The sequence below is a fragment of the Eufriesea mexicana genome, unplaced genomic scaffold (genome assembly GCF_001483705.2).
Source record: "Eufriesea mexicana isolate 0111107269 unplaced genomic scaffold, ASM148370v2 scaffold1523, whole genome shotgun sequence".
In the NCBI taxonomy this organism is placed as follows: Eukaryota; Metazoa; Arthropoda; class Insecta; order Hymenoptera; family Apidae; genus Eufriesea; species Eufriesea mexicana.
The window spans coordinates 749,165-767,641 of record NW_016909723.1 but is presented as its reverse complement, the minus strand read 5'-3'; the positions used below and the strand labels follow the sequence as shown (position 1 = coordinate 767,641).

At 44.1% G+C, this 18,477-nt stretch overlaps 1 protein-coding gene across 1 annotated transcript in view; it reads right to left on the bottom strand.

The window, feature by feature from the left end:
- Dop2R (dopamine D2-like receptor) overlaps positions 1–18,477 on the bottom strand; it is a 98,925-nt gene that overhangs the window by 46,020 nt on the left and 34,428 nt on the right. The gene's annotated exons all lie outside the window — the stretch shown is intronic.

Here is an 18,477-nt window from a genome sequence, read left to right as displayed (position 1 = left end):
TATAGTCTTATCCCTGGTGGATTTTTCCTCGAGAATTCTGTCCGAATTGGATTCTTGGGACAAATTTTACCGCTAACTGTTATTATCCGGCGTGCTTGCTTCTCGATGAGCTTTACCCGTATCGCTTAGTCTCCTATTCTAACCAACTTTTTGCAAAACTATTTACGTTGTTCACATCGCCACGCAAAAGGTCGCTTCTATTCTTTACTTTTCTAAATTAATTAAAAAAGGTAATGCGACATTTTTTGCCCCGCTCGCTATCGAACGTTTTATTCCGCCATAAGCAGGCGCATTTGTTCGTCAAGAAACGCACGCTATATCGGGTATTCACTGCCGCGATTATAAAAATGTATTTGAAAGGTCGCTATGCTATAGCTTTAATTCGATTTCCGTGTTCGTTCGTAGCGGGAAATTCTTGTGAAAGCGAGGGAGGGGACGCGATAAAATTCTCAATGACCCGCGCGTTATGGCTGACTGTTTTGAATCCTCGATGATGGAAACTCTACGAATGAAAAAGCGATAATTAAAAGATTTCTCTCTTTCACAATATCGACGATAATCTATATTGAAATTCGATTACGTTATCCCCTGTTCCTCGCATTTTCCTGATCGATCAAGATGTACGTCCGTCGACCACGTAATTCGTAATTCGAAATCCGAACGGTAGACTCGAACTCGGAACAACAAACATTTGATCTTCTCGTCAGCTATATTGATCTTTCGGAAGTATAGTCATAGCAGCCTCCTATCACATTCGAAGTCTCGAAACTTTTCATCGTACTCGAACCGAAAGACGAAATATTACGTGACCGGACTGTAGTTACCCGGTGTTCTTTCGTCCCACTACCGGACCCTTTTCACGTAGCAGCTGTTGCTAAGGTTCCTTTCTCCGACTGTCGGCACTCGGCCAAGACGAACGACGAAGTGCTTGGCCAGCGAGAAGCGGAGACCAGAAAGGGGCTTGGTAAGAATTTCTCCTTTGCCGTTTCCTGCCAGTTGAACGCAACGAACCTTAGGTACGCCGTGTAGTCGAGATAACGCGACACAAGTTCAACGAGATTGCTACGGTCAAGGTAAAGGAGACGTCCACTTTTGACGTTTCGTTACGAGCCGGCGGGTCGTTCGCATTTTACCATCGCCAGTTCCTTTCAGAACTTTTTCCCGGTTGCAGCCGTCGCCGTAATGGCCAGACCCCTCGAGTACTTTTATCAGCAACCATTTTTGTTCTTGGCATCGGGAGCTAATGTGGGGAACGAGGAGACCGAGAACATTGTCGACATTCGCGATTATTGCTGGCAAAAAGCTGTTTTGTAAACCGAAGCGTCCGTTTATTTTAAGTATAACTTTCACGCGTTGACGAATGTTTATGCGTTTAATTAAATCGCAGTTTACGTTCTCGACATACATACGTGTAGTTTTAGTTGAAATTATTCGTCTGCTCGTGATCAAATTTCTCGAATTTAATTTTAGCCACGTTCCTTATTTACCCTAGTAACTCGAGTACGTGAAAATCAAACGCTCGTTGTAATCAATGAAATGGATTAAGCGCCACCTTTTCCGGCGTATCCGTAAGTTTGCCGAAGCTTTAATATTTCATAGACGATTTATGACGCGTCAGCTGTTCGCGAAACTCGACAAACATGTTTCACCGATACGACCCTTCCTTCATCGTTTAATTCCCGAGATTGAAAGTAATAATCAACGTGTCGCGAAAGAAGTCTGTACATACGCGTTACGCGTATTCCCCCCAACGCCGAACATTTCAGGTAACGAAACCTAATGTTTCGAGCGCAAACTCGAAGATTTCTCCCATCTTCCAATCGCGTCTTTCTTACCGAAAATTATAACCCTCTATAACTCGTGGAAGTAGCAAAAGAATGGTCGAGGACGAAAAGTCGAGATTGAACGAGCTAATTAACGAAACGAATTGTCTCTAGGCTTAGTCGAGATAGGGACAAACTAATTGCCACGTTATCATTTTATGCCCCACTTGCTTATTCTTCTCCCTGCTTATCCGCTTTTAATCCATATTAATCGACGGACGTTAATCCTTGTGACGAATTGCTTTTTCCAATCCCATCCCTGGTTTGATCCAGGAATAGGGGAATGATTCGAAACATCAAAAGAACAGCGATATCGACGTTTCAGATGTATTTTGCTTAAAAGGGATCAAAGATATTAAAGAAATACAAGGCAGTCCGCATCTTTGAAAGGTGAAAGAGAAATGGAGGAAAATCCAGCTTACAAGGGACTACGTTCGATTATGCATACACTGGCCTGAATAGAAATCTGAAAGGCAGCCGGTTTGGGTCTCAATCAGTTCCGGCGCGTTCTGCAGTGAATCTGTAGTTTCTAAGAGGCGCTCCCTTCGACTATGACCCTTTCCCTGCTGTCGTCGTCCCGTCGCCTTGTCGCCTTGTCGCCTTGTCGTCTTGTCGTCCCCTTTGGATTTGCGCGCACACGCGGGAACAGTCTATCCCGGAATTGGATTTCCTTTCCGGTTTGCACGATTTGGAAACGCGACTAGAAGACGCTGCGAAATCGTGGCGACGAGTCGGTAGAGCAGAGAAATGACACAATCGCGCAAAGGAACGAACATCAATGTTCGTTCTTCCTTCCGTACAACTTGCACTCTTCTGTCTCTTTTTCTCTCCACTGCGAAATCAGGATTTTGCACTTTCAGCGTGTACACGCGAATTTCCGGTCCACCAGATCCACGACGGAAATCGTGCCCCATGGGTATTGGAACGAATATCGAATCTAAGCGGCAAGCCAACCGCAACACCGGAGAAATCTCTTCTTCCTCGCGAACATGCCACGATATTTTCCGTAATGTTTTCATTTCTCACCCTGCCGTCCTTTTACCCATTCGTATAAATTAACAACTTCGCCCTCTCCGATGATCGTTTACGCGAAAAGGATACGAAGAAATTCCATGCTGTATCTCGAATGTTGTTCGCGTTTTCGCGTGTACTGCCTGTCAACCAACGTTTCCATCGTGCTTAACTATTCTATGGAAACGTGACTCGATCGGAATGCGGGTCACGACGCGTGATATCGCGTACTCGTGGCGAAACATCGGCGACACAAATCTGTAGTCGGAAATTAAATTCGGAAGAAATTCTTACGCCGTTCTTTCGAACAACGATTCGTTCTAAATCGATTTGCAAATGTTTTTCGACATCCGTCTCCGCCTCTAGGTGCCCCGATATTTTGTATGCAAATCCGATTTCAACTTCTGACAGTCGTGACAAATGACGCGCCGAGCTGCTAACTTGGCCGAAACAGAATCAATTAAGGAACTATCGTGGAATAGGTATTACGATGTCCGCGTTAGAGATTTCGGTGGAAGGGAGCTACTCTGATTTCAGGTTATCGAATGTATTCTTTAAAGACTTTATTTCCATAATCCCGGTTCGGTTGTCCCTGCGAACCATTCGTCCTAGTCTTGAAATTACGGCCTAGACTAGCGGCACAATCAGCTTCAGCCGGCAAATGGCCGAGGGATCGTATCACCCCTTGTTGACTGCTGCCTGTCGACGCTCACTGTTTCTAGGTCAGCGTCTTGGTAATAGCGAAAGAGCACCAGACACGATGATACTGGCCTCGAATTATGCCGAATCAATTATCGCTCTTGCTGGTAGGTAATCGAGAGTATCGCTTAAAATTTTGCTGCGAAATATGTCGAAGACCGACGTCGAGCGAAACTGGTCTTTGCCGAGATTGACAGAAATGTTAATGGTCATCTTTGACAAAGTTTCCTTGCTTTTTTAACCATATAGGATTATTTCTATTGTTCCCATTCTCTCTGGAAGCAATCGTTATTCTAGATTCATCGTTACCTTGAACCGATAAGCTGGGGAGGGATTATATTACTCGGCGTTCGCCAATAGCTGGGATGGTGTTACCACTTCCAGTAGTGTAACCTATCGTGGATCAGCCTTCGAATTTAGATGTTGCTGATTACGCGCGACGAATTGGTCATTGCATTTTCTCCGCGATACGTCGATTCGCGGTTATTCCTATGAAGATATATTATACTTTCTCGCAGCAACAACACAATTTCGAAGATAAGATCTCGGCATAAGCGAGCATCGAAAAACGAGAAACATGCAGCGCATTTATTTTCTCGACTGTAGTTAACATTAGCGATAGATTTCGTTTTGACACGAAATCGCGAAAAGTTTCTTCGTTATCGATCATTTGCGACAGTCACCGCGGGAAAAGTTTCGCTGCACCGCTCGACTGTTCAGACGAGAAGCGAGGTGCGTTAGTTAAAAATATCTACCGAGTGGTAATACTTCGTTCGTGCAAATCCAATTGGAATGGAAGGAAACTGCAGCTCCATCTTGCGAAGTTCGAGAAACTCGCTACGAATTAACTCGCATTTTCTCTCCGCACCAACAGATGAAATGTTAATTAAATTGTAAACCAGATTTAATTTTTATTTCATCTCAGCGACTCGAATCAGTTTGCAAGAAATTTAACTTGCTTAAGGTGGCGTCTGCTGCCTGGTGGCAACAAAATTCACGATGCGACCTGAAGTCAACCTTCGCCGACCGCGAATTTTTAAAAGGCTCCTTTCGTCTTCACGAGCGGAACATCGTTTAATTGCGTCGCATTGTTTCTGCACGTTGCAGCTGTTCCAGTCGTTTTATTAATTAAAATTATGAATGTTTAACATCGATAAAGTGCCCGGCGAATATTCCGTTTGCGTAATGATAAATACGGGAATAATTTGGCAAGTTGGTATATCACGTTTTTCATTACAGAGGATCACGTAGTATTCGCAAGGGTTCGTGAAAACGTTTCAGAAGCACTGCAACGTTTGCCGTTAGCGAGATCGTAAATTATTCATTGTTGTTTCTATGGAAATGTGCCTCGTGGAAGATTCATTCCTGATAATTACTAAGAGTAGCGTATTTTAAGCGGTGCTTTAATCTTTTCGCGAAAATAAAACAATGTTCGTAAAAGATTATAAATAAATAGATGGCGTCTCGGAATCGATAGAAGCTCGTGCGAAGCACGGCATCGGGTTTACCGTAAGTCTACTGGCTTTATTTCTGCGTTGACATTTAAATTCGGTCTACGCCTTCGCCTCCGAGTAGCTCGAAGCTTCACGGACGTGATATCACTACTAGTTTCTCCGAAAATCTTCTGATAGTCGTTACAAGGGTGGAATGAAACGATTCGGGGAAACGTTACCACGTCTCCCCGAATCTACGTTTCATCTGGGTTATTAACGGATCCTCAAAGTTTCCTCGAATTTTCCTTCACGACGCGACACGACGTCGTGTATCGTCGCGAAGAAGAAGAAAAGAAAAAGGAAATTAATTGTACGGCAGAAGTTTTAATATCTCGCGATGAAACGCGAAAATGTAGATCGCGTTACTGCATAACATTCGCAGAAGAGTCTCAGTGGTATCCGAAGATGGTAATTTCGAAGCGTTTGTACTACTTTATTCTTCGCGACTGTACAACGGTATCGCATTAAACTCTTGCAACATATTTCAAGTTTATTTCGGTCGGTTAGAAACATTTCTAATCGTTTACTTTCCATTTACGAAACGTTAATGAACGTTCCTTGTCGCGTCGACTTGTAATTACGTCTGAACGAAAAGTATTGCTCGTTTTGCACCGTAAGAAAGAAATCGAGTCTTTAAGAATATCGACTGTTTTAATTAACCCGATAGTACGCTCGAGGCAAAAAGGGTACTGGAAGGTAACGGATTACTTATAAGTAATCGCCTGAACGACGTTAAATCTTCCGGCAGAAACAAGACTGTACGGTAACCTAGTGAACAGCTGCTCACGTGAGAAATTTTCTCCTTTTTCTTTTGAAGAGACAGGAGGAACTTTCATAACTTGCTTGAAACTTCTCGAGTATAAAGCGTACAGGGTGTGAGCTTACCTTTAAAGCGTAAACGTGGTAAGCATGTGTGAATGTTGAAAACAAAGATGGCGGTGCTGTGCTTCATACGGATTAAAGCAAACATTACGATTACTTTCAGCCTGCCGCTAGATCCTGTGACAGGATCGATCGTTGTCGCGGTGTGGGGAAATTTGAAATATTCACGGTTAGTTTTGCCAACTTTGCGTCAAATGTACGGTAAATAGCGAAAACAGCCTTTTAAACATAGACTATACGGTCGGACGAGAATCAAGCTCGGCCAGGTATTAACAGTGTAAATTTTAAAGGGGGAATGTTTTACTTTGCAAACACGTGCTCCAATTCTATCATATTTATTCGGCCGCATCGGTAGCGAATCGCTGCAAATTTCAAAGGGAGTATCGATGAGTTATGCAAATAAATGAATTTCCTTTAGTACCGTGCCGGATATCGCGTAGCGCGTGTGGTATTGATTGCAGAGGAAAATCTTTGAAAAGTTGATGCGGTAGCATTGGCTACGGTAGTCTATGTTCCTTTCAAGGTAAGTCGGTCGAAAAGATAGTCCGTAGAAAAGTCGCTTGATATTTTATTCATAGGCGAACTTATGTCATAAAAGAAATCCACGCGCCTGTAAGCCGGGCTCCCTCGCCTTTGTTTTTCATCGTCTTTCTTTCCATTAAACGAGAACAAAAAGGTATTCCGAGAGCGGGAAAAATACATTCGGAAAAGGAGAAATTAAAATCGTAATGAAATCATAATCCCTTTACATCTCGCCGGAATAACGTTAAAAATTCTCCACGTTTCGGAAGCAGAACGATACGCGCGGAAACACGAATCTCATTATTCCTGCTAAACGAATCGTTTCGGGTGTAAAGTTCGATTCGGCTTTCAATCGTTGACGAAATGAATTCATAGAATATCACTCTGTTCTCTGTTAAAGCATTCGCGAGCTGACCTTTGTATAAATTTTTTATTAGGGCTATGTCGAAGGAGTGCTTTTTTCCGTACCCCTTTTCAATTACAAGGCTCATCGAAAGTCGAGCCGCGACGAACATCGTGCCAATGTACCGGGGCTATTTTTGATCGGCCGCCACTTAACACCTACATACAGGGATAAAAGTAGGAGGGGGTGGCTCGCCGGCGGCGCAGAATTAACAGCATACACATAGGGACCTAAAAGCAGCTGCGTGTGACGGTTGATTGATCGAGAATGTGTCAACTTCACGTTACAGTACGACGCATCAATGCGCCTCAGCTCTACGTGAATTCGACATAATAGAATTATAGTCGAAATCCAGGAGCGCGAATGCACCGAGCGAGTACCACCAAGAAACCTTTCGAGGAAATCCAAGCTTTTCGAGCTGCTAGAAAAAATACGCATTCTCCGTCGTGCTCCTACCGCATACGTAAAACGACGCATGTGCCTTCGTTTTACGCATCCGAAAAGGTAGCGCGCGTTGCGATTTTCCAGCACTCGGAATTTCCGGCTGTCGGACGAAATTGCAGTTTCACCCGCGTATAAGTCACCCGGTTATCGTACGAATCGCGAACGACTCACGACGTAATATCCAACAACGAAATTAAACAGACGAAGAATAGCCGAACCTCCGCTTGTACGAAAAATCCTCTCCTTTGCGCCTGACAGATTGATTGCCTCGCTGGGGAGTTAATAAGTTCCATTAAACTTCCATCGCTTATCGATCTTCTCTCGCGTATATACATACACATTTCAGCCGCGCTATTAATTAATCGCGAGTGTATCGGCCCATTAGCGCGCTGTCTGCTTCCAGAGGCTTGTTCCTTTTCGAACTAGTCGGTGACCGGCATCGAAAGTTCGCAGTCGTCGAAATGGCCACCACCGATAGGAGTTTTTAGAGAGAAGATGGATCCCCTGCTTCGATTAGAAGGCGTTTACGCGAAAGTAATCGGTCATGATACACCTATGAGACGTATTCGAAATTTGATCACCGTTTATCACACGGTCAACATAGGTGAATATAGAGGTGACCAGTGGTTCGCGTAAATTGCACCGAGTTTGGGCTGTGGTCGCACCTGGATGCGTTGTTACCTGGTTGTTCCGTTTCGCTCAGTTAAATTTACCGCAATTGTAACTGGGTCTCGGCGAACGTGGCTTGCCATCGCAACTGCGATTTAATCCGCGGCACTTAACGACTTCTACGCGCGCCATTAATTGACGCAATTTTAAGCAACTCTTTGCGCTATGCTTTCTTCCTACGTTTCTATAAGCCATTATGCGAGCTTGCGCATTTTTCTAGAAATTAATAAACGCGAGCGCGCCGTCCAGAGAAACGACGTTCAATTAGCAATATTCAAATTTCACAGGCAGAAAAGCCGGCTATGCTACTTCGCTTTTAACGGAAGCCTCGTTATCGCGAGGCAGCTACTACGTCCCTAGGTAAGCTTGTCATTTATCGCTCAGCATGCGACGAGGAAGCACTTTCCTCCTCGCTCTCTTCGCACCCTACCTTGTATCTCCCGATTACCAACCCCTTGTGCAGTTACTCGCCATTGTTTGTTCCGTTAATTAATAACGAGTCGCTTTGGGACTTTAACCCGAGCTCGTATCCAGTCGAGCGTTTACCATTTTTACAGACTACGTAGTTACTTCGGATCGTTTACTGAGCAGATTAGATTTCCGTGCTCGATGCACAAAGCAGTATCGCTCGACGAAGGATACCTCGTATTCGCGAAAAATATTTTTCTAGTTGCCTCCAGCGTTTTCTCCGATATCTTCGTTTCGCTCGCCACGAGAATAAAGGATACAGTTCGATACGGATTATTGCACTCCGATGTCAATGTAGATGTCATGTTAGGTCTAAAGCAGTATCGCTCGACGAAGGATACCTCGTATTCGCGAAAAATATTTTTCTAGTTGCCTCCAACGTTTTCTCCGATATCTTCGTTTCGCTCGCCACGAGAATAAAGGATACAGTTCGAAACGGATTATTGCACTCCGATGTCAATGTAGATGTCACGTTAGGTCGGATTAATTGGAAAACAGTATAAGCAGTTCACGCATTCATGATCGTTTTCTCGCGAACCCGAAAGCGTTTGATTTATTTAGAAACTTAAAAATACACCCCGCAGAGTCATAGATTATCTGGTATCTGGATCGACACTTGTTGAGCAGTACAACCTCCTTTAATTATTTCAGTCTGTTTCCAACATCATTGGTTAATAATTAAAGAGGCGAGAAGTGGAAAGCCAATGGTATACTCGTGACGCCGCAGAACTTAGGTTGCACCCTGGCAAACTTTCCTAGCATATCGTTAATTTCCCTAGAGGAGCACCGTGACCGAAAACTTTTGGATTATTCCCAGGACTGGCACCACTCGAAGGAAGGAAACATTACGGACTGCGTTTATCTAACGATTTGCGAGTCACGTTACAGAGTCGTTGTCACGAAGTCACGGCGAGTTAATCGATAATATCAGGAACTTAGGTTTAAACGTTAAACGAACATTGTCGGATAATCCAATTACGTCGTCGTGTTGTCAAACGTTCCATTTATCTCGTATGAATAATTACGAAGCTGTTTGTCGCGAATACGAGATTTTTCCCCGGTTAACGTACGTACCTCAACTTCCGTCGTGAAAATTTGATCACTCGAGGTTGCTCGCACGAGGATACGCATGCCTGGGCCGACGTCTGGACTTGGGATTTCTCGCACTTAACCATTACCAGCCAGCTAAAGGGGTTTCTTCCCAAAGTACTTTAGCGTAGCGCAGCAGGCTCTCCATTGGTACAGCCGCATATCATAATCACGAACGAAGGTATAAATTTCAATTGCTATCAACTCGTGCATACACACCTTTTAACGTGCGTATAACGCGAACGTTTCAGCCCGGACTTTGAATTAAATATTATTTTTCTTCGGGATTTCATCCGACTTGAAAGCGACGCGACAACAAAGCGAGCCAGCGAATTTCGAAGCGTTAAAGCAAACTTTCATTTCGAATAGACACGCCCGTGAATTCCTCCTTGATTTCGGTAAATAAAACGTTGCCAATCCTGTTCAAAGATTTTATTCACCGCGATACGATATTTTCGCAGCGAAAATAGTTGCGTCGCCGTCCATTTGATTCATCGGGTGGAACGCGATGCATCGGCAAAGCACGGAGGCTAGAGTTTTCCTAGGACGATAAATTTCTCTGCAACGCGCTTTAATGCGGCGCAACAGGGTCGTCGACGCTCACTCGTAAATCGTAATCAGTTTAATGCGGCTTACATGTTAACTGTGAGCCAGACCGCAAAGTGTGTCGACTTGTACGATAGCTCGCAGCTCGTCCACCTCACCAGAAGGATATCTCGCCGGACGACGAGTCCAGGTAAATACGTAAAAGACGAGGCGAGAGAAGAAAGAAGGATTCTGCGACGGAAAGAGAGGGAAAATGGACTCACCGATCGATTAGCAAGATTGTACTCGCAGCTACCTTCGGACTCGAGAATATACCAGCAACTCTGCCTCTCTTTCTGTATCCTCCTCCACCCTTCTTCCTCGAACCTTTTCATCTATACACGAGCCGTTATTTCTTCTTGATTTCGTATTCAGTTTTATTTTTACCCCGACCGTCTCAACCGCGTATTTCTGCACCCTTAGACGGAATCTGGAAATCCCGAATTAGATTTCCAGATCGAATTAGACCCTGTTCACTTTCTCGTTAAAGAATCAGTTTCCTATCATCGATTTAAGTTTTCCTTCAGTTTCCAGTAATTCGCACCAGTCATTTTTACGATTCTGTATAGAAGACCAAATGGAGCGTTAAATGAGCTTGTTCTTCCTGATATTCTCCTGCGCTGCTGACTTCGCATTCCTTTGCAAATTGAATTTACTGCTGATCTACGCCGTGTTTCTCACCGGTGATTCCCAGGGGATAGCTCAGTCACCAAGAAACTTTTCTCTTCCGCTGTATTTTAACCCTCTTCCATTCATATTCAGCCACCCTCGTGCTTTTATCCGTATTACGCAATTCCGTTTTACTTTTCGTGCTAGCAGTCGTTGTTAATTACACGGAAACAGGCCCATGTCGTTATCTCGACCATTTAACCGTGCTTTAATACCCCATCATCTGGGAATTACCGAATTCCATGCAACAAGCTCTAACGCATTCGGCTTGATCGTAATTTCCCTTTTTACAGTATCTGGATCCCGGCCAAATCGCTTTTTTCCTCGGCTCAAACACTCCATCTCTCCTCGTTACGATTTCACTCGGTTCCACCCTTTCCCTTTCCTACTGGATCTCGTTTTTTCCTTAATAGGATGCCTTTTCTTTCTATACCGAACTCCAGAGTTGTCCGTCTTCGAATCGACTTTCTCTGTCTACCAGAATTGGATACCTGAGTCTGACTTTCCGTTCCACAGGTAGCCAACCCAATTCGATTTCGACTGTCACCACTGTCCCTCTTCCGCCATTCCGTTGTTGCATTAATCGTCACGACTAAAATCTCTACCGTTTATCGATAATTTCGCTTTCACGGTTTCCGAACATTGCGGTTCACGAGCTTTTATGCGACCCAGGAACGCGTAAAACACTTTGATCTCTTTGTTATTGTCGAGAGGTGTCGTTAATAAATGGCGGAATTTCCTTTGTGCTTTTAAATATGAACTCGCGACCTTGCCGAAAAGCTTTGTCCTTGACCCGCTGTTTAATAGTACAACTGACTCGATAACGGCTGCAGATAATAAGAAGCGTTTATGAGAAACATGCATGAAATTTCAGGCGTCGGAATATGGAACCGCGAAAATGCTGGAACCGAGCAACGGTTGTGTAGAACGAGAATTGCATTTTCTGAAATATTTTTTGGAAGGAATCCAAGCGCTCTAACCCGTGTCTGTCGTGTTCGGCAAATTTGCGAGGCAACCTCGCGGGATGGGGTTAGAGTATTTTTAATCGATAGGAACAACGAGGAAGATGAAATTTCTTCGTGGACACGAGGAACGTATCGTCGGAATATGAAGTAACTCGAACGGTGCGAGTCAAAATGTTGCTACAACAAGCACGTAGTCCATTATTTTTCCTGAACGTCTAGAACGGAGCTCGAATTATCTCTAAAATTTACTGCGCCTGTCCATATCCAGCGACGAAATCTACTTAACCCAATTCGAAACGTCCCGCAGCGATTTATAGTTCCCATTGATTCTAATAGAATCGAAATCCATATCGTTTGGTCGGATGCGTCACTCAAACATCCACCGCATTGACTTAATGCGCGAATACGAAATCTAAAGAACCGCTTTTAGCATTTTACGTAATTCGATATAAATGTTTTCTGCGTTGGAACGACGATATCTCGATATCTCGTTGGACGACTACGTTTCTCTCATCGGAAGATGCTGTGTCGTTGTTGTGTATCGTTACGATCTTCCATATGACTCTCGGTTAAAGTTTTCTCTTTTCCGTCGTTCGTGCTTTAACGCGGAAACACGCTGAACGATACTTCGCGTTTTGATGTACCATTACGGGCAAAGTCACGGATCACGTACAAATAAAACGCGCGAAAATGGACTCGTTCCATCCTTGGAGTGCGAAATGTCGGTAGAAAGTAAATCTGGTAAACGTTCCGAATGATAACCTCGCATCTTTCGCGCTCTGCGAATACGGTGCTTCGACACGAGTTATTGTCGGTTGTCAATTTGACCGATGATCGACGCGAGTGCGCTTGAACTGTGTCGAGGTCAGGGAAATAATTCGTCGTGGCGGACGGTGTTGCAAAATCTTATGGCGAGAAAATTCGACCGTGCGTCCAACGCGTCCTTGCCCAGTTTCTAACGGAGCGTTACTCGAAAGTTGAACACGAACAAATAACACGTTATTCCGGTCTCATAAACACACCACTCGTTATTGGAATTTGCCGTGTTCGTATTATCATAAAAATTAAGCCGCAACCGTTAAAGGTCAGACGTATAAGATTTCGCAATTACCACACAGTAGCCCAGTTGTTAGCTAAACGAGCCAATTTAGCAATTAAGCGTAATTACGTGTTATTTGCACTTTTAACGAAGAGCAAGGTCGCGAACCTAAAAGTCTCATCCCTCCTACTGCTCGCCATTATCGAACTGATTTTTGCTGTATGCAAGCACAGGCGTGAAGCGAGGCTAAAAGGGTGCGAGATCAAACGGTTTACGGTTTCCGATCTACGTAAAAATTATCCACGTTATCGACCTGTCGGCCAGTTCTCCCGCAATTTTCTCCCTTGATTGACATTTACCGACTTAGATGAACCGTGTCTGGCTGTCTAATAGCTTTCCAACCTGCCTCTGCTGATGCAACTTTTATCAATCGTATCACCCTCATCGTCGTTCCGGCACGGAACAACAATCTCTCTCGCGTGTAGTAAAACCCGATACGAAACAATTTATAGTTGCCCTAGCACGTTGAAGTAGTTGGAAAAAGATTTTACGAATGGATTGCTTCGAAACGCTTTACGGAGTTTCGAATGGGAAGATGCGATCGATTACGGCGAAGCATGTTTCGATGTACTTTCGGAAATTCCAAGCACGAGCGGGAATTTTTATTAGAAGACGTCGCGGTTTCAGCTATTTTATTCTGCAAGAATATGCAAGCGATCTGAGATAAAGGAAACGATCGAAGGAATATCGTGCGAAATTAACTCGAAGAGGAAGTAAGAAATCTCGCAGGTTAAATAGTTAATCGTGCACGATGCCTTCTATATTTCGTACACGATGTTCCCTGCGAATACTTGAACAGGAAAACACAGAAATTCGATAAGGAAGACGGAATAAAGAAGAAAAACGGAGTCGAAAAACTCCTAAGGTCGCATAATTTATAGCTTCTAACGTACGGTGGTGACAGCGGGCAAAGTTTTCCCATCCTGCCTTCGTTTCTTCTTTTCCCTATTCCTTCGCAACGATACAAATGTCGATCGTAAAAACGATATTCCTGTCTCGGTATCTTTTTCATTTCTCGCTGTCCTTCTTTGCCGCTAATACTTCGCAGAAATGTTTGAGACAACAAAGAGTTATTACATTCTCCATTTTACCGGACACGCCCAACTTGCAATTTCCCACAGTACAATATAACTCGATATCGCGAAATAATGTACTTGTATCTTTTTGTTACCGTATTTCAAAGTTTTGCCATTTTTTTTTTTTTATTCTTTCTATCTGCTTTATACACGCAACGGCGCTGTCTTTTAACGAAAAAATCTGCCAGTTCATCGCTCGACAGCTCGCAGGGTTAGATTCCCCTTCCGATTTACTTCGTAGAAAGCAGTGTGTTGCTAGATACCAGAAGAAATCCATCATCCTCTTATCCACTCAGGCGCGTAGATATCTTCCCCATTTCCCTCTAATTGTGACTCCATACTTTCACCTCCTTCAACAATTTCGACTGACGCTTGCGATATATCTTCTTTTACATTCATTTCGAGAATGTCACGTTGCCTTCGTAAAAAACGTGGCCTATCGCGATCATCGCCTTTATCTTTGCGTTCAATTCCTTCGTTTTCTATCGCCATACTTCGAGAATCGATCTTTCGAATAAATATTCAGCCTTTGTAACGGTAAACTAACAAAATAGACATTTTGTCTTGCAAACTTTCGTTTCTTACGAAAGACTTTCCTCGTGTAGTGATCAGACTCGAAATTTGTCATACTTTGACACAAAGTGGATACAAACGGAATTTGCGTGGTCAAGAGTTGGCCAGAATGAGGGATACTTCTAATGGAAATGATGTGTAGAAGTAGCGAAATATGAAACGAAAGGTACGTAGAGAGACGAAAACTAGGAGGGTAGAAGATTTAGCAAAAGTTATGCGCAATATCGCAACTTTTAAGTGCTTTCGTAAGAAGCATAACAAACGTAAGAGCGTCGTGTTTACGACATTAACGTCTAACATCTATTTTATTTCACTTCGCGAGAGTGGAAAATTACGAGATCGTTTTATTTCGTGACGGAGCAACGTTATACCTTTCCAGGAAAAGCCTGATCGAAAGGGAAAGTGAACCGAAATCTAATAAGGAACGATTCCGAACTTTGTTTCTCTAACGCTGTAATTAATGCCGATTAAATATGCATCGTATGAAGCGCGGTATGAAATTGGAAGCTGGCAATCAGCGCTCGCTTACAGAGAACATGGCTCCCCGTACACGTTCGATTAATTCAAATTTGTTGTTCCGCCCACGACTGGTCCTCGTGCGAAGTGTATCGGACGAGAAATATATATCGTCAGGATCGTGTTGTAAAATAGATTACAACGGTCGGTAATTTACGCAAAATTGACCGTGTCGTGGAATTTCTGTTTAAACGTAAACGCGAGTGTAACTCGATACACTTGTTCGTATTCCTGTATACCCCTTTCGTTCGCGAATTAATCGATATCCGCAACGCGAACCGCGAAGTAAGAGGCAACGCAGAAACGATAAAAAGATACAAGAGATCGAAAGCAACAATAGAATTAAGTACCTCTCTCTCTCTCTCTCTCTCTCTCTCTCTTGTATGAGACACGTACCGATATGAATTCGCTTGCTCGAGCATGAAACGGATAAACGCATATACGCAAGTGTATGCACGTAAACACGACTATTCGCAGCGAACCTCTTTGATCCATCCGGCGCCATCGAGTTAACGCGATGGCTTTCGACCGCCCTCGCTTCAAAGCTCGGAACCTCTCACTTTCGGGGATCGTACGTCGCGATGCCTTTACATCCTCCGTTCCTCTCTATTAATTCTGCTCTCGCTTTTGATGCTTCGTTCACGCTTCGCGATGTCCTTTGACATTTAAAAAAAGAGCGAAAACCTTGTAACTTGTTACATTTCCTTCGAATTTCGTCACTGGCGCATCGGATAATTGAGCATGCGAATAACAACGACGGTTCGTGGTTAACTAGATACAAACGCGTCGGTCGATACATTTTTCCGTAAGTTCGATCGGCAAACGCGAGGACGGAAACGCATCGTCGAAGATAATTCGTGATCGCGTAACGTCATTCGTTTTCGACTAAGCTGTTTGAAGCCGCAGGATTTTTATCGTACGCGATGTTATTACGCTCGTTATCGTTATCCTATCCATTTTTTTCACGGTATGCGGACAACGTTGCTTTGACTAGAAATTACTTGATGACTCGCGTGCATCGTGCCACGATGATCGAGCTACTCCAACTGAGCGTATTGCCAATAGTTCGATTAGCTGCACGCAAACGTAGCCAGTGTGGAACGAGGAGGTCGTCTATGTATAGATATTCGATCGTTGCAACAAGTTAAGTCGTGAAAAAAGGCGGCTACAGCGTACGTGCCGGCTTGTCTGACCATAGACGACCCACTACCACTTGCGATCTTCGCCTTATTCTTGCGCCTGCTCGTCAAAAGCTTTGCATACCAGGATCAATAACCAACACTTCGCACAGGCATGCATGCATACATTTCTGCAGTCGATGCGTAAAGTAAGTGACCACTGGTAGGCAGAATTGATAGGTTATGTACTCGTAATACCTCGATGCGCGTGTATCCATAGCTTCAAGTGCAAGGGTATGCGCGATCGGTAACCATACGTTGGAGACGAGGTTCGACGGTGCTATAAGATGATCCTAAACACGGTGTGTAAGGGTCAAGCAGGATGCTGAACTATGCACTGAGAAACATAACTTGCATAATATCGGCCAATTTCAGTCTGTTATCCCGGAGCGGTGAGTAGGTTTCTGTGTTCCTCGGTTTCGTCTCCTCTCTCTTCCTCCGAGGTAAGATCTTAGTCGCGTTCGGTTTCACGGGATCAAAATTATGGGTTGTCGTGACCTATTTTTCATGGGAGCGCAGCAACTTTCGCGAATTTTGAAGGCAACGTTGGAAAGGAGAGTAGGGAAATCGAGGAGGAATGGAACGAAAGAAAATTACCATTTCCACATTGGTCTTTGTACTCTTATATTTGACTTTAGTCTTTGAATATCGTCTGTAGCTCCACTCACTGGAAACGTTATCCCGCTATCCTCGTATCTACCATTGATCCTTTGCCACGACCTTTTTGTTCCATGTTTCTTTGCACCGGACAGAGGACATCGAAATGGTGCGATGCTTTTTAGATTTTTCGCGCTACCGCTTTTGCTATAGACATCAATCGCAACATTTCTCACGTTACCCGCGGCATCGGAATGCGAAGCGTAATATTTTATCCATTTCAACCGGGTCGTTTGAAAGCCATGCGCGAAAATGAACGCAAACTCGGCATCGCGATAAAGCTATCAACGTTCCGACGAGTCAACGTCGAAAGGAACACGATACTTTCGTCGTTTAGCTTATTCCTCGTTTTCACGATTTCTACGCGATTTTGCAGAAAAAATTTGGCTTTTAGCCTGTATGCGTGACTGTCGCTTTTCTGTCTGCGAAAAAACGGTGGCGCCTCGTCGAGAAGAAAAATATTAACCACGTCCAACGGTAGGAGTGAAGCATGCAAAAAGAGACAGACGAAAGAGGATATTCTCGAGTACGTAGTTACAAAAGTTCCCATTGTCCGTTCTCCCTTTATTCGCTGAAATAAATTCTTCCCCTTTCTTAGTCGTTGTTTTCCCTGTCCGTGCAATGTCTTTCATTCTCCGTGCGTATGCCGTGCGAACTTTTAACGCCTTATTTTTTGGAAAAATACCCGAGTAAATTTCGTTCCTCTATTCCAGCGATATCGAGAAACTCGACACGTTCTCGTTTCGCGAAATAGCAGATTTTGTCGCTCGAACGCGATTAGTAATGAGAGATAATCGCGGGCAAACTTTGACACCAATTCGATGCGAGCCGGATCAGAGTTCATCGGTAGAACGTTGAAGCGAAATTAACGTGGCTCTTCTGGCGACCCACGAAAACGGCTATCGATTTAATTACATCTCCAGAGAGCAATTACGCTGCCCAATTTGATACGTAATTCGAAATGTAAATGTCAACGGAGGCAAATGGTATCGAATTTTCAAATTTTACAGCTAGCATTCTTATCGCGCGTCGTTTCGCACGGCCTTCGAAATCGTTGCACCGTTTGCACAGTTGCTACCTTCGATACGTCGAATCTGTCGAATAACAGGAAATAAAATTCGTTCCGACCGAACTATCTCTCTACATGTTCGGTCATTTCTCTTTGGCGAGGGAAAAACTACGAAAACAGGAAAGCGATCATTAATTTCCTTCCCGAGATCGATTACCAACGACCTGTTTCTCCGCGAATCTATCAATAAACCTCCGGGGACGCTACTTTTCACCTACGCGTTTCCCGCTTGTCCCCGATTCCTGTGACTTAAATCCGTGGAAAGTGGCGCTAGTGTCGAAGCTTGCATGCACCCGTGACACCGGTGCACCGACGTGGCTACCGTCACGGTAATTACCATGGGAAAATTGAATATTCTTGTATGCAATTCCCACCCTCCGCTCCCCATTGCCGGACGAAGATTAACTTTCCGATTTCTAGGTCCAGGGAAGCATGGTCCGTCTTGTCAAAATCGACGCGAAACGAGGAAGAGAAGCGAAGCTACGGGGCGGAACCAGCAACCCGGTAAAATTAATGGCCGTGCCTGTTACCCGGAGGCAGTGATTAGAAGCCAATTAAGAGCCTTTATCCCGCCTCGCCTCGACGCT